Source organism: Hibiscus syriacus, unplaced genomic scaffold (genome assembly GCF_006381635.1).
Source record: "Hibiscus syriacus cultivar Baekdansim isolate YM2019G1 unplaced genomic scaffold, ASM638163v2 tig00111210_pilon, whole genome shotgun sequence".
NCBI lineage: Eukaryota > Viridiplantae > Streptophyta > Magnoliopsida > Malvales > Malvaceae > Hibiscus > Hibiscus syriacus.
In genome coordinates, this window is record NW_024063021.1 from 2,930,411 (window position 1) to 2,949,872 (window position 19,462).

The 19,462-nt window shown below is 34.3% G+C and overlaps 2 pseudogenes; one reads left to right on the top strand and one right to left on the bottom strand.

Annotated features, from left to right (window-relative positions):
• The first annotated feature begins 9,819 nt into the window (after positions 1-9,819).
• Positions 9,820-14,000, top strand: LOC120155947 (annotated as a pseudogene).
• A 166-nt stretch (positions 14,001-14,166) lies between these two features.
• Positions 14,167-18,235, bottom strand: LOC120155972 (annotated as a pseudogene).
• Between the last annotated feature and the right edge of the window lie 1,227 nt (positions 18,236-19,462).

The following is a 19,462-nucleotide window of genomic DNA, read 5'->3' on the forward strand; positions in this document are numbered from 1 at the left end:
TAGGTCTATGGAGGTTTTTTAATGAGGTCCTTGGGGTGGTGTACTTTGATGTCAAATACAAAGTACCCATTTTTCAAAAAAAAAAAAAGACCTAATATTGTATTTATAGTTGAGATACTAGAAGATATCAAAGTAATATAGGTATTAACCATATAAGAACTGCAAATAAAGTTTTGAGATATCTTAAAAAGAGAAAGAATTACATGCTTATGTACAAATGGTCAGACAATTTGAATATGATTGGCTACTCCAATCCAAAGTTTTTTAATTGTGTTCATTTACATAAATCAATATCATGTTACATATTTATGTTTGTTAGTGGAGCTTAGAGACGCATCAAGTAAACTTCAATCGCAATTTTTACTATAGAGGGTCATTGATTTTGTGTTTTAAGGCTACCTCATGTGTAGTGTGATTGAAGAATTTTGATTCTAGGCTTAGACTCAAGGATTCAATTTTTAGGCTATTAATGATATATTGTGACAATTCAGTTGTTGTCTTTAGCTTAAAAAAACAAATGTGGAACTCTAAATAAGCATATCGACTTTAAGTATTTAATCCTAAGGTAACATGTTAAAGAAAATAAAGTGTTTATTGAGATTTTAGCATTGAAAAAATGTTGGTTGATTCATTGACTAAAGTACTTATGCCATCACAAAAAAATTAAGGACCATATTGTCACTATATGACTTGTCCTACCTTGTAAATTTCCGTTATAAGAACAATTATAATGAAAATGTATTAAGTTTGATGTTTCTCGTATTTTATTTGTGCGCATATTCATTTGATTATTTTAAAAAATATCACTAAAACTTGGATTTGTCATAAATATTTATTTTATTTATTAAGAAATTTGCACTAAAGCGTAGAAACATGATATATTATGGATATATGAAAGATGCCACTCAAATTCTAAATTGAAATATCATTGTAATTCGTACCTTATATTTTAAATTTAAGTAATTATAGGTAATATTAATCAAGTGGGAGAATGTTGAGTTAATGTCCGCGGTATGAACTTGCATGTTTGTAATGTCAAGTCACTACTGAATAGTTACCCTTAATCTCAACACCCTTTTCCTATGATCTCAAAGTAATGGCAAGATAAGGTGGTTTTTGATGGAAAATTGGAAAAAACACAATATAAATCAAGTAAACCAAGAGGTCTCAAAGCACAAAAAAGCACAATGTCATTCTAGAAAGTTGATTTTATCTAGTGAGTTTTTTATTTAAAAAAAATATTAATAAGACTTTATTGTAATTTTTATGTCTCATCGAGCTAAATCCGATGTCAATGATGGTACAATCACATCTGATTTTTGACATCCCATTATTCATATAATGATTACATGTATTTGTAACACCCCAAATCGTATACGACACGAATACGAATCCGATGTATCACGTTGACTTTTCAAATTCTTTACTTGTACAAGATATTGCAAATTAAATTTAATTTCACATTTAAAAATTAAATTCAAATAAGTTGTATTAAATAAAAACAATTGGTTTTAAGAAAACCTATAAGAGCACATCTAATTCAAATATTTAAATTTCATGCCAACTACTTAAATAAAACAAAATAACATACTATATACATTGTTTCTGATATGATCTTCTTGTATGAGTATACTGTCTTGTCCGAACTTACATAAATGACATATTGGAACATGTAACTACATATTTTTGCAACATACATAATCATCATATATTTAATCAATCAGAGCATATATGATCATGCATTTCACCAACTATAATATATAATCTTATGCCTGATTCATTCATGTTATTTATTTCATTACTTCATGGTACATTACTCATAAAGAAAATACATAATCACCTAAACATATTCTAAACACATTATTACATCATATCAATGAAACCATAGAACAATATCATATAAAAAATGCATACATGTTCATATACCTACATTATCATCATCAATATCATCATCAACATTCTTGTTATTAATCCATTTAAATTATATATTTATACTTAATATTTGTACACCATCATATAATACAAACATCACAATACATTTCACAAAGCAAATCATATAACAATACGCACTGTTTATTCATATTATTTATTTTAATAGCCCATGATACATTTACGAGAACTAAAGATATGTGAGTGCATTGAGGTTGTGCACAAATGCTTTCACCACAGCTCGTATAAAATGCATCGAAGTATCGCGTAGAAACTTGCAGCGAAGAGCCACATAGAATGTCCTGAAGGAACGCATAGAATTTGTCTTGAAGGATCACGTAGAATTGTCCCGAAGGACCGCGTAGAACCCTCGACTCTTGGCATGCCAATTATACCCTCAACTTTCATATCATATACTATGGGCTTTACCGTTTTTATTATTTATTATATCTTGTTTCAACTAGACTAGTAATCACGTATGTTATGTCACATAGCTTATATCCTATGTTCATGTATTCACGTAGATCATGTCACATAACTTATATCTTGTTCTCATATGTTCAGATAGATCACATAACACATAAAATCACATATAACTCCTCATCACATAGCCTACATCACAGTTTCATATATGCACATAGTTCAGTTTTACATATCTGATATCACATGTTCATATAAGTGTTTATATCAATAACACATAGCTTATTTTACTTTTTCACTTAATCATGTACTTACTTAGCTCCTGATCATATAGTTTATATCATATTTTCACATACTGACATAGATCATATCACATCACTTATATACTAGTTTCATATATTCCTTTAGTTCAGTTTCACATAGCTTGTAACATTGGCATGTGTTCATAAATATCATGTTTACATTGTTTATGTTTTATTCTCATATATCCAAACAGATCATGGTCACGTAGAATAACATATCACACATAACTTATGTATCATAATGCATATAACACGTAGACATATACTTGTATTCATGGACTAATGCAATGGAAACATTGGAAATAGACTCATCGCAAGTCTCATTTCCATAAAACATCATATATGTATTAGTATGCACTCACCTTAGCCCCACTAGTAAAAGCAATACACTTATCTCTCTCTTGATCAATTATACTCGTCGATTCTTCTGGACTTGCTTGTGTTCAATATCTACATAATTATACGATTAATATAAATATAAGAATTCGACTTATTATAATAGATCCTTGATAACATAAGTTAAACAAAGCACTAAATTCACCAATTCCATATGAATAGTATCGGTACCCAAGGTACAGTACCAATACTTCCTTATTGTGGTATCGATACTACACTTCTACCGATACCCTCTTAACATTCTCAAATTCATATCTAAAAATGGTACCAATACTTAATCATTGGTATCGATACCCTTGGTATGGATACTACTACCTCAGTATCGATATTGTTTGAAGGATTCATCCACTTTTACGTTATGGTATTGATATTGTTCATCCAATATCGATACTCAGACCCAAATGTCCTCTGTATTTACTTTGGAGTATCGATACTGTTCATCCACTACCGATACCCTTTTCCCATAACTTATTCATTTACCCCAAAAATTTTCAACAACTTTGCTAACTTCCTCACTTTACTCTTCTTTAAGGCCTTTAAACTCAACTACACTTACCCATATCAACTTATATCATTTTAACTTGTCTTAACATACAATATCCCATATACTCCCTTGAATTCAAAAATCATGCCAATTTATCAACATGTTCCAAATTCTTTTCTAACACTTTAAATTTCTTATTTCAACTGATGACAAGTCAAATTTCACTTCAAAATCCATATACTAACCATTTCTCATAAATTCAATCAAAAACCCTTTTTACTTAATCACTCATAACTTATCCATCTTTAAGTTTTTACTTTTCTTTAAGCTTCTTTAAGCTTTCCTAACACCCCAATAATCAAAACCAACTTAAAAATGAAAGAAAACATTAACTTGAGATCATCTTACCTTACCAATGGAGTCACAGGATAAGAAGAAGAAGATAGCTCCAATTCTCTAGATTTTTCTTTTCCCTCTATTCTTTCTTTCCACATAGATATATAATACCCAATGAATGAATTTTACATTTTCTGTCAAATGACAATTATACTCTTTTATCTTTCAAACTTTGTTATTCAATCATGCTACAAGAAATTTCAAATTAACTTCATGAACTTTTCAATTTTTTTTGAAATTAGACATGAAGTTTTAAGATTTTACAATTTCGTCACTAACCCAGTTTTTGGGATGTTACAAATCTCCTCCTTAAGAAAATTCTTCCTCAAATTTTCACTACATAAAGAGATGGGGAACTATCTACACACATTCTATTCACATTGTCATGTTGATCCCACTACGTTATGATTTCTCCATAAAACTTTGACCAAGGGAATTGTCTTATTCCTGAGCTATTTAACTTCATATGCCAAAATTGCACCAATTCTTCCTCGTAGATCAAGTTAGATTAGACTTCTATTTCTTTCAGTGTTATGATGTGACAAAGGATCTATTTAATATATCTTTCCTTTCAAATTTGTATAGAAGTTTTGTTAGTTATCAGCTATCTTAAGATTGTCTTAATTAATCTTCACTCTTTCTTCAACTTCTATGATCCAATTTGTCTGCACCAAATCTCAATATTTCAACTCAAACCAACTTAATGGTGCCCAACATTTCTTCTACGCAAAACTTCTCTTAAAACTATCTTGATGCCTTTCTTAACTTGCTGACATACCACTCATTACAATCAAACTCAATGTAACCTCTTTTTGTGATATGATAACATTTATTCAGCTTAAAGTCTTTAGCTTTCCCCTTTATCTACCTATTTTATACTTGACCCATAATAACTTTTCATATTTCTCTTAAGATCCTTAAATCAATCCAGTAACAAAGGCTTTAATTTAATTTTTCCATCCCAAATATCATAAAAAAATTACATATTCAGAACTCTTAAAATAGAAATATCTTTCAGCACCATACACTACTACTTGAGTCTGTCTGGCTCTCATCAGATTTGATATTCTGAAAGAGGATATAGCTAATTCAGACCAAGTCTACAGTTAAAGACCATAATCTCTGCCTATTATTATGAGCTTTCTCTAGAGCTTTAACACGATTAATCACTTCTTGAAAAGGAAACAATTTCAAAACTAGTAACACTTTTTAATTTAGGGCACAAACCCTAAATAACCAATCACTTGCATATTTTCAGTCGGGATTAACTCAGTAACCAATATACTTGGCTTATTAAACTCACATTCATACTCATACACAATATGATTCCCCTTTTTCAAACTCATAACCTCTGGCTTCATTTGTCTTATAAACCTGTCACCAATGTACTTATTCTTGAATTCTTCTAAAAATAATGACCACATCACTTGATCTTTTAACATTCTCATGCTGACATTTGTCTACCATACTCTAGCTTACCCACGTAGTAATGATACTACTTCATCTAATTTTTCCACTTCAAAGTAGTGAAAACCTCCTAACATTATCTTCATATCATTTATTCAAAGGTGTGCTACAACAGGACCTTCCTCAGCTTCACCCTAGAACTCTGGTGCTCCTAACCCTTTTAACTCTTTCGTTACATTCATTCTAAAAATTAACGGAGTAGGAGGTTGGAAACGCATAACAATAACATTCAACATACTAAAACATCCTCTAATCTTGTACAGGCACTCCCTGAGGTGTTCGCTCTTCACTCTGCCTGGCTAGGGCAGGTGAATTGCTACTACCGTCAGGTCTATTGCCTCCCACTTCACTTTGGATGCTCTTATGGTCAGACATCTAATATAAACTAACAATTCAACTTTATTAGCAAGATATCACACTCCTTGCACTATCAGATCAGAAATTTTCACTTTGTGTTAGCATGTATACTTTTTAAAACACACTTTCCTTCGGCTTAAGCCTATAATTGGCTAAACCATAGCTCTGATACCATTAAATGTAATACTCCCAACCCGTATCCGACCCGGATACAAATCTGAGGTGTCACATTGACTTTTCGAATTCATTACTTGTACAAGATACTACAAATTTAATTTCACAATTAAAAATTAAATTCAAATAAGTTGTATTAAATAAAAACAATTGGTTTTACAAAAACCTATCAAGCACATCTGATTCAAATCTTTAAATTTCATGCCAACTACTTTAATTAAACAAAATAACATACTATATACATTATTTCTTATCTGATCTTCTTGTATGGGTATGTTGTCTTGTCCGAACTTAGCTTTGCTCTTCCTTCTTCTCTATACCTGCGTGTAAAACACTCACACGCTAAGTCGAAGAATTAGTGAGGCATAAAATACATAAATGACATATTGGAACATGTAACTACATATTTTTGCAACATACATAATCATCATATATTTAATCATTCAGAGCATATATGATCATGCATTTCACAAACAATAATATACAATCTTATGCATGATTCATTCATGTTATTTCTTTCATTACTCCATGGCACATTACTGAGAAATAAAATACATAATCACCTAAACATATTCTAAACATATTATAACATCATATCAAAGAAACCATAGAAAATTTCATATAACGAAATGCATACATGTACATATACCTACATTATCATCATCAATATCATTATCAACATTCTTGTCATTAATCCATTTAAAATATATATTTATACTTAATCTTTGTAAACCATCATATAATACAAACATCACAATACATTTCACAAAGAAAATCATATAACATTACGCATTGTTTATTCATATTATTTGTTTTAATAGCCCATGGTACATTTCCAAGAACTAAAGATATGTGAGTGCATTGAGGTTGTGCACAAATGCTGTCACCACAACTCGTATAAAATGCACCGAAGTGTCACGTAGAAATTTGCACCGAAGTGCCACATAGAATGTCCCAAAGGACCACATATATGTCCCGAAGACCGTGTAGAATTTGTCCCGAAGGACCACGTAGAATTGTCCTGATGGACCGCGTAGAACCCTTGACTCTTGGCATGACAATTATATCCTTATCTCCCATATCATATACTATGGGCTTTACCATTGATATTATTTATTATATCTTATTTCAACTAGACCAGTAATCACGTAGGTTATGTCACATAGCTTATATCTTATGTTCAAGTATTCACGTAGATCATGTCACATAGCTTATATCCTATGTTCAAGTATTCACGTAGATCATGTCACATAACTTATATCGTGTTCTCATATGTTCACATAGATCACATAGTACATACAATCACATATAACTCCTCATCACATAGCCTATATCACAATTTCATATATGCAAATAGTTTAGTTTTACATATTTGATATCACATGTTCATATAAGAGTTTATATCAATAACACATAACTTATTTTACTTTTTCACTTAATCATATAATTCCATTATACCAATTCACATAAATTATCACACAATTTATTTTCACATACTGACATAGATCATATCACATCACTTATATACTAGTTTCATATATTCCTATAGTTCAGTTTCACATAGTTGTAACATTGGCATGTGTTCATAAATATCATGTTTACATTGTTTATGTCTTATTCTTATATCCATACAGATCATGATTACATAGAATACAATATCACATAACTCATGTATCATGATGCATATAACACATAGACATATACTTGTATTCATGGACTCATGCAATGAAACATTGGAAATAGACTCATCGCAAGTCTCATTTCCATAAAACATCATATACATATTAGTATGCACTCACCTTAGCCTCACTAGTAAAAGCAATACACTTATCTCTCTCTTGATCGATTCTACTCGTCGATTTTTCCGACTAGCTTGTGTTCAATATCTACACAATTATATGATTAATATAAATATTAGAATTCGACTTATTAGAATAGATCGTTGATAACATAAGTTAAACAAAGCACTAAATTCACCAATTCTATATGAATAGTATCGGTACCCAAGGTACAATACCGATACTTCCTTACTGTGGTATCGATACTACACTTTAGTATCGATACCCTCTTAACATTCTAGAATTCGGATCTAAAAATGGTACCGATACTTAATCATTGGTATCGATACCCCTGGTATGGATACTACTACCTCAACATCGATATTGTTTGAAGGATTCATCCACTTTTACCTTATGGTATCGATATTGTTCATCCAGTATCGATACCCATACCCAAATGTCATCTGTATTTACTTTTGAGTATCGGTACTGTTCATCTAGTACTAATACCCCTTGCCCATAACTTATTCATTTACCGAAAAGTTTCCAAAATTTTGCTAACTTCCTCACTTTATTCTTCTTTAAGGCCTTTAAAGTCAACTACACTTACCATATCAACTTATATCATTTTAACTTGTCTTAACATCCAATATCCCATATACTCACTTGAATTCAAAAATCATACCAATTTATCAAATTATTCCAAATTCCTTTCTAACACTTTAAATTTCTTATTTCAACTAATGACAAGTCAAATTTCACTTTAAAATCCATTTACTAACCCTTTCTCATCAATTCAATCAAAAACCCTTTTTACTTAATCACTCATAACTTATCCATCTTTAAGTTTTTACTTTTCTTTAAGCTTCCTTAAGCTTTCCTAACACCCCAATAATCAAAACCAACTTAAAAATGAAAGAAAACATTAACTTGAGATCATCTTACCTTACCAATGGTGTCACGGGAGAAGAAGAAGAATATAGCTCCAATTAATTTCCCTCCATTCTTATCTTACAAACTTTGTTATTCAATCCTACTACAGGAAATTACAATTAACTCCCTAAACTTTTCAATTTTTTTGAAATTAGACATGAAGTTTTAAGATCTTATAATTTAGTCACTAACCCAGTTTTTGGGATGTTACAGTATTTATTCTCATTCTCATGTTGTTTTTATGCTCATGTATGCTTAACATTGCATATTTTACCTAAATTTATATATAATTTTAATATTTATTCTTAATTTCTATAAACACATGACATATGCCATTCATTCAAAACTATACGTGTTGAACATGTATAGATAGATATACATGTACAATTTTAAGATAGATCTATAGACATGATATTTATCATTTTGTTTGCATGTAGTCATGTAGAACAAACCGGGGTTCAAATCATATTTACATAATCTCCTCTTCAATTTGTAATGGTATTATATATATAAGATTTTGTTAGGGTTTTTTTCTTGGTCACAAATAAAGAGAGGTTGCTGAGGGGTAAAGCAAGCGGTGAGAAAGAGAGATGCATGTGGTTGGGGGGTAAAAGAAAGCCTAAAGGGAAGGGCAGGTGTAAGTGGAAGTACTTGGCGCCAAAGTGATGGAAAGTGGAAACAAAACAATACAAAACACAAGGGTTTAGTGTTTTGTTTTGTTTTGTGGGGCTTTGCCTACGAACCGCATTAGGAGACGGGTCTTACTTATATACCCATTATTTTATTTATACATTTAGTTTTAGAGGACTGTGAATGGAAAAGGTTGTTTTTTTTTACAAATTTATTTTTTTATATTTGCATTTGAATATGAGATGATGAAAAATGGGCAAAATCTAACAATGAAAAGCAAGATTTAGACGTGAAAACCATTTGGTGAGCGGCCCCACGATCCGGACACCTTTGCAGCCACTTCTTGTTGCTGGTATTATGTACTGTATTCGTCTTTATTGCTTTTTGTTATTCAATACTTTGTTAGGAAGCTGCTCTTTATGACCTTTGCCTAGTCTCTTATTATTGCTCTTATCTTTGTGGGTTTTTCGGTAAATTGCGTATTATTGTCCTTTTTAATCTCTATCTTTGTTTCTTGTATAGAAGTGTTTCATTTCTTATTCCATTTAATCTTTCAAAGGTCTTCTCTTTTGTTCATATTGTTGGGTTTTCTTTTTCTTCTATCTCTGTCTTTTTCTTTTCTTGATGAAGGAGAGGAGAATAGCTCAAGACAGCTTTTTTCTTCCGGTTTTTTCTTGTTAAGATTCTTTCAGATCGATCAAGGTCTTTCATTTTTATACGTTTGGTGAGCCTTCTGGGTGCGTTTTTCATGTTTATATTTGTTTGATCGGTTGATGGTCAGGTGAAATAGAAGATACCTCTGTTTTTTTTTTCGTTTCTTGAAATTTTGGTTCTTTGGTTTGATGGGGTATTATTGTTTTCCTTTTTGAAGTTTTGATTTTTATGGTTTTTTCTTTTCATTTTCTAAATCTGCATGTTCTCTGTGTTTAGACTCCGCAACTCTTTGCTGTTTTCACATGATAAAGGCTCCTTTGCGTGTATTCAGTTTGTTTTTGCCTTTTGTTCTGTATGGCGCAGCGAGGAACGTTGACCTTATTTGATGTCTGCATTCATTTGGTCCACAGTTGGATATTTGCTGTTAGTGGATGCTCATTGTTGTTTGGTTTTGGTTCCCCTCGAATGTTTTGCTTGCTGACCGAATTTTTAGATGATGTTTATACTTTTGTGATGCATAGAGATGTCTGAATTTAGTGTGTGGACTAGAATGTTAGATTGGTTCACGTTATGATTGATTACTCGACCTAGCTGCTAGTAAAGGATAGGAGCAAGATTTTATGTTGGGGACGAATTTATAAAATTCAAGAGAGGGCAAACAGATTATCAATAGAAAATACAAAGAAATTACCTAAATTGCATGAGAATTTGAAATTTTCAGGCCGCCCAATCCCTTTTGCTAGTAGCTTGCGGAAGTGAAGATAGGCTAGGCGATGCTCTTTGTTGATGATATGCTTTAACTGAGTGAATTAGTGTCTTTGTTGATATAGTTACATTGTCTCCATACTACTGGTTCCTATTAATCACTGCATTTGCTTATTAATTCTGGTTGCTGTCTTGCTTTTGCAGTGTTGTTATCTTATTATTACTATTGCATATTAGATTTTAGATGCAGCTGATTTTCTTTTGTTTCCATTTATTTTTATATGCTAGTTTTTGTCTAGAATCATTTAAATGCCACTTCTTCTCTTTTGCTTTGTTGTGGCAATTGGTTGGTTACAATTTGTATTGGAATATTCTTCAGGGTTCAGTATAGTTGTACTGAAATTCATACGAGTCATAATGCAAGGGCAAAGGGGTACTCTTGGTTCCTTGCCTGAAACCCTCTTTGATCATAGCTCTACATCAAATAATGCTCCTATCGAACAGCAATTTTGCTGGAATAATATTCAAGATCCTATGGAAAACAGATTGCCCAATTGTTTTATGGCATCTAATGACATGAACATTGGATATGTGATTCCTATTGGTCGAGAAGGGCAGCTGGGGAGATGGAGCTTGGCAGAGCCTACCTCTAGCGGAATGCAAAATGAGGTCGGGTATAATGAGCGGAAAACAGATCATGGATGGTCATTGTCTATGAGTGCTTCTTCAAATGTTGGTCCGCGTTTAGAAGGGCGGAGGTATGAAGAAAGCTCTCTATTTACGCAAAGTTTCAATTCTGATGCTGTTCCTCAGAATCAAAGGTTAAATGCTGGATTAGTTGGTCACGGTGATAATAACTGTCAAGTTAAAGAACGTTCTAGCATGTATAAGCCTAGTGGATCCGAAAATGAGCAGTGTTCTCTAGGTACTGGTCCTGAAGCGTTTCTACTTTCTCCTGGAAGTTCTGGGTATGTTGTGGATGATAGTGATAGCAGACCTGGCTGCTCTTACGAGGGTCGTCGTGCATCATGCAAAAGAAAGGCTCTGGAAGGAAATGTTGGGCAGTCCTCTTCGAGTGGAAGTTCTGGCTACTATAATAGAGTCGAAAGTGGTGAGTGGCATGGTGTTTCTGCTAACTATACTGCTGGAAGCAATGTGAATATATCTCCTCTCTCAAGACAGGCGCACCCTAGACTTGGATTAGACATCAGAGGATCAGCATCTGACAGCATTACTGAACGAAATGTTTTACCGCCAACTGCAGAGATCTCACACAGGAATTTCCGGCTTAGAATAAATCCTTCTGGTATACAAGAACCTATTGCTTGTCCGCCATTTTCTACAGGCGATTCAGTCCGACAGTCTATTGTTTTGTCTGCACCGCAGTCATCAGGACTTCTTCCAACTGATCATTCTCTGGACTTAACTTCCGCACGAGTGGTACGTAATGCAAGTTCTGAAAACCCGAATGTTGTAATTAATGTCCCAACTTTGCTTCAAAATGGAGGTTCTGGCTCAAGAACTTGGAGTTCATCAAATTCTAACTTATCTGCTGATAGAGATGTTGTACCACGAGCAAGACATCAATCAAGAAGTGCAAGAAACCTATTAGATCATCGAATGTTGGTTCCTACACCAGAACTAAGAACTTTGGTTAGAAATCCTGGTTTAAGCACTGGAAGTATAAATGCTCCCGGAAATGTTGCTCTGCTTCCCGTGCTGGTTCAAATTCTGGTGTCAATGCAACGTCCTCATCTACTCGGGTTCCTCATCCCAACTCCTCTTTGCAATACCCACAAAGGTTGTCAGAACATGTTCGGCGATCGTTAATGTTTTCCCTTGGCACTGAATCTGGAGGCCAAAGCAATCATTCCTCACTCCCTTCAGGACCTACTGCTTCTCCAGAAGAGATAATGCTTTCCTCTCGAGTAGGTAATCAGGCACACCATCATTCATATCCTAGGTCATTTCCACGGTTGGAGAGACAAGATGATGGTTTGGTCGGAATTCCCCCCTCATTGCGAACTTTAGCTTTTGCCACCGAAGGAAGAAGCAGGCTTGTTGCATCTGAGGTTTGCCTTTGAACTCCGTCCTTTCTGGTTGTGATATTTTCTGTTTCCCCTTCAAACTCAAACAATAAAAAAGTACAATCCCGGTTCCCTTAATAGAACTACTTGATTTTCTGTCGATCTAATTGTCACTGGATATCACATGCCTGGTATAAATAAAGGAAACCCCTTGTTTGATAGAACAATGCTAAAATGTTTCTGTTTTCCCTTAATTGCATTTGTCTGAAAGGCATGGCTTTGGGCATTGTTATCCAAAATTCACTCACTTTATTCGATCTGACATTTAGTTTATGGGGCAGATTCGCAATGTCTTGGATATCATGCGTGGAGGGGAGAACTTGCGGTTTGAGGTAAGGATTTTACTAATTATGGTGTAATTCGATGCAGTTCTATCTTCACCAACTGAAAAACGGAAGCATGATCAGCATTTTGTACCTTCTTCCCCAAGCGACATTTTCTCTTCTGATTCTGCTTGTCTGCAGGATGTTATGATCCTTGATCAATCAGTACTTTTAGGGGTAGCTGATATTCATGATTGGCATAGGGATATGCGGCTCGATGTTGATAACATGTCATATGAGGTAGTATCTATATTTTTTGAATCCTTTTATCTTCTGTGTTTGAAAATTCTCAAATATGAATTGCTTTATGGGTAATAGGAGTTATTGGCTCTGGAAGAACGCATTGGTAACGTAAGCACAGGGTTGAGTGAAGAAACCATATTAAACCGTCTGAAACGACGAAAGCACTCTAGTGCATCAGGAGCTCAGTTAGAGGCCGAACCGTGTTGTGTGTGTCAGGTAATGGATTTTTTCATCTGCATTTTTTCATCTGCATTTTTCTTAACTGATTTTACGAACCCCGAAAATAATTGTTTACGGTCTCGCAGGAAGAATATAATGATGGAGAAGATATCGGCACACTGGAATGTGGGCATGACTTCCATGCTGATTGCATTAAACAATGGCTGATGCACAAAAACTTGTGCCCCATTTGTAAGACAACAGGTCTGACTAAATGAGACGACTGGTTGTTTTCAGGCAATTAGTTCTTCCTCAGGTCAGAGAAAAGACCCGACATCGAATGCTTGTGGCTTGGCTTCTGCAACTCATTGAAACTAGATGTCATATGCAGACAACGGTTTTCTTCCAGTTCTGTCAAAAAGAGGCTATCTTTATGGGTGGATGACAAATTTCTGAAGCACTGGGAACAGAAAAGCTTAGTTTCAACATTTTTCATTTAAAGTAGTTTTATGTATGAATCATCAGCCCATTGGTGACATGGATTATTGATTATCTTTACATTATCATGTCCTTTTCTCTGAGCATAACTTTTCGTAGAAATTTCTCCATAACCATTACTAGGCTGATTAAAGTTTTAAAATTATTTATATTATCAATAATTAGTATCAATTTGTTTAACACGATGACAATTAAAACATACGAAATCCAACAATGAACGGTGATCAAAGGTCAGGAAATCAGGGCCACTATAGGACTTGAGACAGTCCGATTGCGTTGATCAGTCCATTTGAGATAGCCATAAGTCTGCTCCGGAGGAGCATTTTTGTCAATCTCTAAACAACGAAACTTTGCGTTTGATATTTCTTTGTGAATGTCATTGTGCTCGGTTCAACAATGACTCTACCATGTGGAGTTTCCCACCACAGCCTGGAAAACTGATTGATCATCTCCGACGTTAGTAACCACCCTGGAAAAGTTCTGTACTCTTGGAGAGTTGGGTTCTTTGAACACAGCGACAAATGATGGGTTGTTCAGGTCAGTCTCGTTTCTGGTGCAGTTCCATTGATTTCGTCTAAAGAACAGCACTCATCTCCGTGTCGTTATAGCCTAGGCCGCACAGGAAATTGATGTAATCTTGTGTATCCATGTCGTAAATGAGCCCGGGATCCAATGCTTTGTTGGGGTTGATATGACCAACACCGTAATCTAGAGGTGTTGCAGGGCCAACGTATAATTGATTTGTCAAAGTGGCTCCATTGTTTATGGTGTAGGCAGTGGTCATCAAAGCCGATCGGATGGCTGCTGTACTCCAATTAGGGTCCGCTGCTTTCAGCAAAGCTGCCACACCAGCCACATGTGAGGTTGACATTGATGTGCCCGAATTGAAAGTGTAATCTGTCACCAAAGTATAGTCGCCGATTCTTATTTTCGGAAATGGTGGAACTGCAGCGAGCACATCAGCATCGGGAGCGCTGACATCCGGTTTTAAAATACCAGGGCTTATAGGATTTGGTCCTCTTGAAGAGAAATAAGCCACTTCTGGTACAGGTTTAGTACCTAAACTAGTGAGCACAAATCTCATGGACATCACTTCCGGTTTAGGCTCAACTTTAACATACTCTTGAACCGAACCTCCAGAAGAAAGAGGTAGAACCAGGAAGGCAAGTGCAAGGTCATTTAAAGTACCAAAGGGGATTTTGTCTGCCACGATTATAGCCACAAGTGCACCAATTCGGTAAAGCTTGGATATTTGCTTAGCAATTATGGTAATTCCAGCATAATCGCAGAAGACTACCTTTCCAATGGTTTCATTCTTGTTTAATGATTCTAACTGGCATGTTTTTTCCTTCGGGTCACCTATACCTGGTAGAAAGATGTATTTGTTATTAGGACACTTTCTGGAAATGATGATCTGCCTTCAAAAGTCAGTCCATTTCCTAGAGTAACTGTTCCAATTGAACTTCGATCGAGTGTACCGGCACCAACGGTTGTAATCCATGGCGCTGCATTCTGTGTAGAATTATATGCACAATCATTACCAGCAGCACAGAAAACAACAATACCTTTCTCATAGGCTGATAGAGAACCTATCGCTATGATGTATCTGAAATATGGACTTTGCTCGAAACCTAGGGACAGCGACATGATATCGATTCCATCTGCAATTGCTTGGTCCATGGCAGCAAGAACATCACTCTCAGCAACATTGTCTGTTTTAGACCTTGTACATGGCAAGACGTGCACGAGGTGCCATTCCTCTGGCTATGCCACTTGCATATCCGAATTGACTTGCACCGGCTACAAGGTTACCTGATATGATTCCGATATGTGTTCCGAGTCATATACGATGTTGCCCGATCGTGATTTTAGTAAGAACTTCACAGTGCTTTGATTGAAGACTGAAAATGCACAAACAACGTTATAAAAAGGAAAATATGTATATATAAATATGTGTATGAAAGTAATGGAAATGATAGAATGAAGTTGAAGTGGATTGTAAATGAAAGAAGTGTGGTGGTGATAGTGGTTGAATGGATGTAACCAAAAATGGTGAAGGATGTTTGTGGTTGGCGTGGAGAATGATAGTAATTCAAAGGATGGATTGTGACCCTCTAACTATATATGAGTTAGGAATCAACAATATAATAAAGATGGAATCGAAGTGATAGAGGGTGGAACGTGACCCACTAGCTATAGTAGAGCTAGGAACCAACGCTATAACAAATGAAATGGATGAAGACTTCAAGACCGACAAGAAACCGATAGAGTTCTAATCCAAGAACTAAAATGAAAGCAATCTTTCAAAGTATTTTCATAAATCAAATTGTGTCTACAAATGATCCCAAAGGTGCCTATTTATAGTATTTCTAAGAAGCATATGAAAAGACTCAAAAGATGATAACATTCTCATCAATTTAGCAATAAAATGCACTAGAATGATTTGTCTTCTTATGAAAAGACTCAAAAGGTGATAATATTCTAGATCATTTTGGGGATGAATCTAGATAATTGGAAGCTGAATATGGCCTTAATTTCGTCCAAGAAGGATGGGTGACTCTTGATCTACCTTGCTTTGCTTGCAAATGTAATAAAAGAGGTTAAATGAAGTCATATGATGAATGTGGACATCCTACATGTCCAAATCAACTTGTCTCTTCAAATTCCTTGCTTGTTTTATCACTTAATTTGGTGGTTAAATGAAATAATATCAGCCTTCATTGTTTGTTCCCTTGAAGAATATGATCAGCCTTCAAAAGATGATAAAGGCCTTGAATACTAAATTTTGAATGATGGTTATTTGCATGTCCCCTTGCTTGAACATAAATGGACTTCAATGGATGATAACATCAACCTTGAATGCCTTGCATTGGTGAATTAAGATGACCATCAATTGTTTGTCTCTTCTTAGAAGATGAAAGGACTCTTCCTTGGCTAAAACTCATCCAAATCATCCATGCATGAAATTCCCGTATCTAAATTCCAGCCTGCATTGTCTTCAATAAATCGATCATATCTCAAGCTCCCGATTTCGGATTGAGGTGATTCAAAAGGCGTTGGAAAGCTAAGAGATAGAGGAATACTGTCCATTTGGTTTCTGTAATCAAATACTGTATCGTATCCAGAATTAGAATACATTATGACTGATATTATTGAATCTGTTGAGACTGTTCAGCTTCCCTCTTGCACCAAAACACAAAGGTGAAATTTATTCAATATTAAATTCAAAACATGCATGAAACAATTAAGAGTTAGTTTAATAAATGAACTAGTTTGATTTATTAACTAGTTTAATTAATGAACTAGTTTAATTAATGAACTAACTTTATTAAATTAAATAGATGCTTTAAATGCAATGCATGCTTAAATGAACTCATGCTTAAATGAAATAGCATGATTATTTATTTATGCAACTTAATGTCATGCAAATTCATGCAAGTAAAAGATAAAATCTTCCCTTAAACTTGGTTGTTCCTTCTTCACATCCCAACCTTGAATATGATGGTGGAGGTTCTTCTTTTGGATTAAAGAAGGCTTTCAAAAATATAAACTTGGCTTAAATTCCCAGATTAAGCTCAAATAATCTTCTTGAAGTTTCTCGAATGTAAACAACTTGCCTCAATCAAACGGTCTCAGGGAGATTGCAGAAAATAATGTAAGGTGCATAGCCGGAATCACATCATTACCCCCAGCTGTAGACAATGTGTGCGTCCATGTCCAATGTGATCTCTCGGCGAATCGTCTGTTTGGTCTGAGTTGTTCACTTGGATTGCCTTAATAAATGTACGAGCACCAATAAGCTTTCTGTTGCAAGGAAAAGGGCTAGCTGTACTATTCTCACAGTTCTTCTTCCATCTTTGAGGGATCGGTGGCATCCCTTGGTCATTGAAACTCGCATTCTCCGGTCAAACACCCGAATCAATAAAACCTATGATTATACCTTCACCGTACGACGAAGCAGGCCATAAACCAGAAGAATGTCTTAACCCAAGAAACTTCGGAGAGTGCGTCGTCAGCAGCATGCCAAAGGACTCCTCATGTATGGCAACATGAGCGGAGGCTTCTTGATTTCGGATACCTGTGATGGTGTTAGCCTGGGACTGAATCCATGAATAATATTCTTGTATGAATACAACAACTGGTCTTGTTTATCCGCGGTTTCCGACACCGAGTGCAGCATCGACCAATGCCACGATTCATGTGTCAAGAAAGTAGGTTTCTGAGAATGATCCATATGGATTATGTACGTCTTGTATTCTTCAGGCAACCAGCAACAAAAATAGTAACCATGAAAAAGCATTCAGTATGCATCTGATGAAACTCATCGATGTATGAATGGGGTTGAATACCAGAAAGCGTTATGATTTGAAGTTTACGATTATATTTCCCGAAATTATAGATGTCCGAACTGATCCCTTTGCTCTTAACTCTCTTCCATTTTTCTCTGTTTCACATCTTGCTCTTCAGAATTCAAGAACGTTAACTTCATCGCGTTTTCTTATTCAGACTTCATCCCAATTGTCAGCTTGCATCTGTCAAGTATCTCAAATACTTAGTTTGTTTATTCATGGGTTTTGGACCTCGTTCTTGCCATTATTAGTAACACGTCTTAAGCCTGCTGACCGCAATATTGTTATTACAGGTGTTTATATGCCAATGATTCACAAATAGACGAAGATTTTATGTTAAAAGAACGAATTTTCAAAATTTTAAGTAGAGATTAACTTAAAACTTTTAGGTGAAACCAAAATAAATTATCAATAAAAAAACTGTAAAATTATCTAAAATAAATAAAATTTAAAATTTCCAAAAAATAACTACTCATATATTAAAAAATAAATGTCAAAATGAATTTCCCCTGTAGCCGGCCAAATACGGATGGCTTTATGAATATACTCTTTTCCAATGGCCTTCAAATTCCGTTGACTTGCTCAGAACTTAATTTGAACATTTTTTTCAATAGTTTGGACGACTACATGTTAATATATGATTCAAACGTTCTTAATAAACTGATAATATACATATACCCCACATAACTTAGAATTTTTAACGTGAACAAAATTTTCTTTTATCACTGAAACAATTTGAATTTAATAAATTGTACGTATTTACTACATAATACTCTCTACCTTTTCTTACTTGAACAAACCTAGGATGTTAGGTTAAGAGTGTTAACTTAAAAAATTTATTAAAGTTTTAGAAGATGAGAATTATAAAAATTTCAAGAGATATGAAATTAAATCATTAATAAAAAACATAAATTATATGCAAATTTGAAATTTCTAAAAATACGACAGCATCCTAACACTTTTCGGTCCATCTCTATTCTCTTAACTATTGTTTGCTTTTGGTGATTCAAACTTTGGGTTCCTTTAATTCAGTTGCATGGATAAAAGCTACAATTACTTGAAATAAAGGACAAAACAGACGCATGGATACTCGATAATATATTTAAAACTTTGGGTTCCTCATATTCAGAGACATATTTAGAGACGGATTCAAAAATATATTTAAAAGTATATATATA